The sequence below is a fragment of the Perna viridis genome, unplaced genomic scaffold (assembly GCF_037379345.1).
Source record: "Perna viridis isolate PV_CMFRI_1.1 ecotype Kerala unplaced genomic scaffold, ASM3737934v1 SUPER_16.5, whole genome shotgun sequence".
Classification (NCBI taxonomy): domain Eukaryota; kingdom Metazoa; phylum Mollusca; class Bivalvia; order Mytilida; family Mytilidae; genus Perna; species Perna viridis.
This window is the reverse complement of record NW_028288508.1, coordinates 13,321-19,727: the sequence shown is the minus strand read 5'-3', so window position 1 is coordinate 19,727 and position 6,407 is coordinate 13,321. Positions and strand designations below refer to the sequence as shown.

Sequence of the window (6,407 nt, the reverse complement as noted above, 5' to 3'; positions counted from 1 at the left end):
AAAAATGCATTTTATTCTTCGGGTTTTTTTTTTATAATTGATTGAATGATTAATTGAATAGCATGTACGTCAAGATACAACGAATAGTTACTACTATGAGCTAAACAAATAGGTTATGTGTTGACGCTAAAATTCAATGGACAGCTGAGACAAGGTATGCCACTGTAATTGGAGAAATAGTTTGATAATCCTACTAGCCAGTATAATTCAACGATACAACGGGTGTTATATAAAGAATATTTATATAAGTTAATAGCAAGGATTAAAGATATGAAGTTGTAATATTATGTTAAGAGTGAATGTCCAATAAGTTTCATACTTATATTTTGAACTTTGAGTAAACCCCTCATATTGCACAGTAGAATGCATTGACCTAATATGCTTTTATAGATTGTTTTAGAGAGATAGAGAAGTTGTTACTTGGAAATTGTGTCTTTATTTTTGTAATGTTTTTATTTTTTTTCAAAATAAATTTATAAATTTATCTTGGTTTTGTTTATTAAAACATTTAATTGACTTTTTTAGCTTTTATTAAACATAACGGTATAGTTTCTGGATGTTTATGGTTTGTATACTGACTTGTACACTGAATTTGGAATTGACTTGATTGTGGATCAGATTATTGTTCGGTAATTTTGTTGTTACCCTTATTTAATAAAGACAAAAGTATCATCTGGTTTTGTAAATGGCATCACTACAAATTTTAATGGTGGTCATCACAATTTGATTAAACGAAATAAAGTCGGATTGGCAACCAACCTGCATAATTTGACGCTTACCGCATTTCACTTCCTTATTCTTGAATTAAATGAACATTCTTAGTGTACGTTTTCTGAAGTCTTTGTAGTTTGTAGTATATGTTGATCATTTAATTTCTTCCGTTTCCAAATCTTTGCTAATGTACTTGGAATCCTTGATTGTCATTCTGTTTTTGATTCTTTGGTACCGATTTTTTTATATATATAAATGTATTTTAAGGTCATTTCGTAAACAAATTATTTGATGAAAGAGTAAACTCATGTTTTCAGGTATGATGAAAGACATCAATAACTATTGGATGTCGCTTACCATGCATATTAAAACACACACACACACACACTTTGTATTGGTCAGTCTGTTCAATGGGAAAACTGTACACTTGTTCTCATTGAGTCTTGATAAAGATTTAATAAACGACAAAACGTCAAAAATAGATAAAATAAATAGGGATGTTGTAACCGAAACAGTATCAAGAATTCAAATTTAAACGAAAATTACATTTAGATGATTTTACAGTGCTAGTTTGTGCATTCTGTTCCATTCATGTAACATTTTATATGTTTGATCATATCCAGGTGATGAAATGTATTTATGCATAAAGCTAGAAGATACATATGTCGGACAAAACAGAGATTCGTGAACTAAGTCTATTGACATTGCATCTGAAACCATTCCAATATAGCAATCTTCTACAGGAATTAGTTTTACTAATGGAAAACCTTGAACAATAGTTAAAATAGTAATAAAATTTGTTAATATTGTTCCACCAATTATATATGGTGGACAATAAAAGTATGGATATTCACCAATAGTTATAACATTCTTTCCTTTCAGGGGTTTTCTTCTTGGTTTTGACCATGTTAGTTTGTGTCCAATGATCTTTATGTCACTAAAAGATAACAATTTATCTGCAGCAAGTAACAAGTTATCTACATTTAGAATCCGGTCATCATCAATAAAATGAAAAAAACGTGATTTAATTTCATTTTCTCTAATCCAATTCATAGCATAAACCGTTTTGTACACTAAATTGTCATACCTATCTTCTATGCCCAACAATAGAATATCATTGAATATCTAATTCGTTGCCGAGTAAAATATCCTCAGTTGGCAATTCTCCCAGAATGAATATTGTTCGTACTAGGTACCGTTTATCATTCCCCCAGGTATGTCTTATGGCCATCCTTTTACCATAATTTAACACAAATGATTTAACAAGTATTATCAGCTCGTATAATATACAATCACGGTTTCTACAATCAAAACGTAATGGCTCTCGTATAACTGGCGACTTCTTCATTTTACCGTTGTCTTCAACAACTTCTTTTGTTATATTGTTCGATATATCAGACAAGTTTCTGAACGCATCACCGTTATACAAAAACAAAAATTTTTCATCAGTAATGACAAATATCGATAGAATACAGTACCATGTTATAAGAAGTACACTGAAAATACAAAATAATGAAAATTGATTTAAAGCAATTATAAAAGTTGTTTTATTCAGAATTTAAACATGATTTCTCTCCTTGTGTCAAAGACATATATCTTAAATCTCTTTATTTTTGAAAAATGGCCACTGCAGCGTTTTTAACAATTTTTTACCATGTTCACACAGCAATTAATAAATTTTGTGAACTTGGTTATTCGAACTAGCTTAAGGTCGATTTTCTAGTGTAACGTATTCAGTTGCACATTTTCTCACTCACACTTTACCAATAATTCAAATGGTAAAAATATAACCTTAATTAAAAAAGTTATACTAATAATGATCATATATCTTACTGTATTGATACAACAAGTATATTATGTTTTTTATTGTGATCCAATGATATTTTAACTATGAAATTTTAAGAAGAAAAAAAACATTTAGTTGGTATAATGTAATCAAAAATCAGTACATGAAATATAACTTATAAACTTGTTGTAGCAACTTAAAGGTTCAATTTAGTGTTTTGGTGTTATTATAAAATCTTGCTCAATCTTATCACATTAGTATCATTATTTTGTAATTAAAATGATTTAATGTCACATCAACAGACAAAGGTCTTCATGTCGAGATTAAGCTAACTGACATACACTCTGACGTGTCGAAAAAAACCAATAAAATGTGAACAACGTAAATGGACGTTAAATGTCTTTTGTGCTTCAATATGAGACAAAAATCTTAGGCTGTGAAAATCTTGGACACTGAAATATTTTCTTTAATAAAACGTTCTGTCAGTTGTTTATTTATTAACAACCACGAGCCCTCTACCTTACTTGCCTTATTACGTTGATTAATGTCACAATATAGTTGTTTAATGATACTTTTTTGGTAATGTAAGACAAATACTATAATGCTTTTTTAGATGGAATGAAGGAAAAAGTGATATTTCAAATCAAGATGATTTTTTTTCTAGGATATGATCCAATACCATAACATAACGATAACATACGAGCACATGATGAAAGGACGTGTCATCGGATAATGAATAAACTTAAGTAGAACATGATGAAATATAAAAACAATAAGTTAAAATTTGAAAATAACACCATTCCATTATATAAAAATAAGAAACAAATCTCGTAGACTTCATTTGATTGTTTTACCACATACCGTCCGTTTATCAATACTCCACTTTTATCACATTTGGTTATAGGTTCATGCAATGAATGTGAACACTTCAAGGGTCAAAAACCTCATTTAATTGAAAAAATTATGAGCAAATCTATTTATGCTTCGATCAAATAATGGTCTTCTTAATCGTCAGATTGGAGGGTTTTTTAGATGCATGTTTTTGATTTTTCCTATTTGGCCTGATTCTAACCAAAAAAAAACTTTTACTTAAATACGAATTTGATGTTCATTCCCTCTCCCGGAATGAATTGAATCGCTATATAGCTAATACACATTCGAATGTTATCCATGTTTTTTTCTCAAAATTAAAAGAGTACGTGGGAGCTAGTGAATGAGTAATTAAGGGAATCAAGGTTATAGCGGTAATCAAAAGAATGTAATCAGGGACAAAGACCAGACATGGAAAACAGACATACACAACAAAGAACATAAAGTAACTAAAATCATACATACAAAGTAACAAAAGCAAATGAGCAACTCGGACTCCACTAAAACTGGGAGCATGGAACAGGTGCACCGGTAGGGTAAGCGTACTCTGTTTTTCTACAAACACCCGCCGAGTTGCTCATGAAAGTCAAGTCCAGGGTAGACAAACGAGGGAAGGAAAACTATGACCCATTGAATAAATCGTTTAATGGTGCAGATGGATACACCATAACGATCCACGAGTTCATGATGACGACCATAAAACGTCTGTAGTGGTGACTTCAATCTTGTATTAACATAACCCTGTTCAAGATACAAAAATTCTGCGTAGTTTCGGCAAGCTCTGGCATAACGTATGAGTTGTGATATGAACACTTCATACGCAGGTGCCGAAGGGATGTTGCCGCAGATGAAAGGAAAGTTAACAATTCTGAATGAAATGTTATCACGTTTGTCGTAATGTTTGGTCAATAGTTTTCCTTTACCATCGATTTCTAAGTGTAGGTCAAGATATGAGGCTGACTTCACAGTGTCTGTAGTATCCTTTATCTCCAGTTCTTTTGGGTAGATGCGATGTATCAAATCCCAAAATAGTATCAAAACACATGAAATGTCTCAAAATTGTAATGGATATGATTAAACGTAACAAGTGAACCATATAACCGTTACAAAGAAATACAAAATAGAAAATTCTTTCAGAGATGACCTAAACTTCTTTATCTGTTCAAACTCACCCCCCTTCAATCTAAGGTCACAAATGAACTGAAACAACGAACAAAACCATCATGATATTAAGTCAATAATACATCCAATCCTTTCCTATTAACACCTTATAAAGAACAACCAGATTTCCACTTAAAGAACTCTCAGCTACTGAAAGCTAGCTCAGAACACATCAAGGAATGACACTACCATCAAATCTTCCAGCTTTAGAAATAATTGTTCACTACCATTCCAGTGGACAGGGTTAGGAGAAGTAACGTCAAATATTTAGTGGGTCAGATTTAAGTAGTGCAATACTCACAAATGACTTAGATTTTACGTAGGAATACAATTAGGCATCGAATGTATCTCTTTTTTTCAGTAATAAAGTCTTATATCAGTTTTCGGTGTACCACTATTTTCATCTTCATAAAAGAATTAAAACGAAATAATTGCAATAATATAAGAAAGCTGATTAAAAAGAAACATTCTTAAATATACGATGTCATTGTGAGCGATTTTTTCTTTCATAGTTAAAAAAAAGATATATCTAATATACTTTCATCAAAACGTGGTTTTACTGAAAAAGGAGGCGCAGACCGATCCAGTTAAAGAGAGAGTGAGAATATTATCAGGGCAGTACTACTAATAAAATATTCCAATATGCGAAATCTTCAACTTGAGCTATTTTCATTATTTTCCACAGACGACATATCCCTTACTTTGGTGACAAAATGGAAAAAAGGTTATATATCCACCCATATTTACTATTTACAATATGATATAAAAAGAACAAGTTTATAGACTGCTCATCAATGATTCTTGAAGCTGAAACCTTCAGTTTTGCAAAATCATGAATTCTTCAACCTTCCAAACCCCTTATTCCTTATTTAAGTTGTTGTTGAACGTTATATGTTTTTATATTTGTTAAAGTGTTTTTACTTATTCATAATGTCCCAATTTATGCCTTTTTTAAAGTCAATAATTTAACACTTTATGAATCATCTCACTTCTAATATTACCAAAAAAATTTTTCAACATTTACGAATTCATTAAAACATACCAAATAAAAATACGCCATCTTTTTAATTTGATTGACATTTTTCTTATTTTAGTTTCAAAGTTATCATTATTTTTTTTTAGAAATGCATGGGCAATTTTATGTTCTTAAATAGACCAAATCATGGACTAAACAAAGACTGGTATTCATGGATTGTTTCAAATGCATAACAATTGAAAAAATAATAATAGTTATATTTATTTAAAAGTAGTGCATATTTAAATCTTGTATTTTTTTATTTTTAAAATCTTTTTAATTATGAATAAGGTAATATTGTACATGATATATAAATGTTCATTTGAAAATAGGATAATATTAAAATTACCAAAAATCACTGCAGTTCAAATTCAAAGAAAAGAAACGCATATAAAACCAACCAATCCCCGATACATAACCCCGATTGGCTGGCATATATAAGTAACAAGTTCAGAAATTAGCAGTAGGGCTTGTAAGTGTCGTCACGTGACAATGTGAATTCACAAGAATGATTCCCTAACTCCCATTCAATAGCATGTAAAATGGTTAGAGTAAAAACTTCAATCTTATCACTTACACATACATTCAACGCTAAAAATATGATGCTTACTATTTCTACGCTGTAATAAGTTGAATAATTACTCAAATAATTAGATAATTGTTATAACTGTGCGTCATATTGATCCAGCCGGAAGTAGCAAACTAAATAAAAATAAGTCTTTGGTTTTCAATGATTTCAACAGTAGAAATTCAGAATAAAAAAAAAACTATACGCCTGTCAAAATAATTCTATTTAAAGGAAAATATAATAAGGTTATGCGATAGATATATTTTAGTTTTATATCATATTTCAAAATTCAATAT

General features: G+C 30.2%; 1 long non-coding RNA gene across 2 annotated transcripts; it reads right to left on the bottom strand.

The window, feature by feature from the left end:
- Positions 1–669: 669 nt before the first annotated feature.
- Positions 670–5,803, bottom strand: LOC148596439 (uncharacterized). 2 transcript variants are annotated; one of them, XR_015919250.1, is made up of 3 exons: positions 5,571–5,803; positions 4,830–4,932; positions 670–2,207 (listed from the first exon to the last, which is right to left on the bottom strand). It is a non-coding gene; the product is annotated as an uncharacterized LOC148596439 (long non-coding RNA). The 2 variants fall into 2 exon arrangements; XR_015919249.1 differs by lacking the exon at positions 4,830–4,932.
- Between the last annotated feature and the right edge of the window lie 604 nt (positions 5,804–6,407).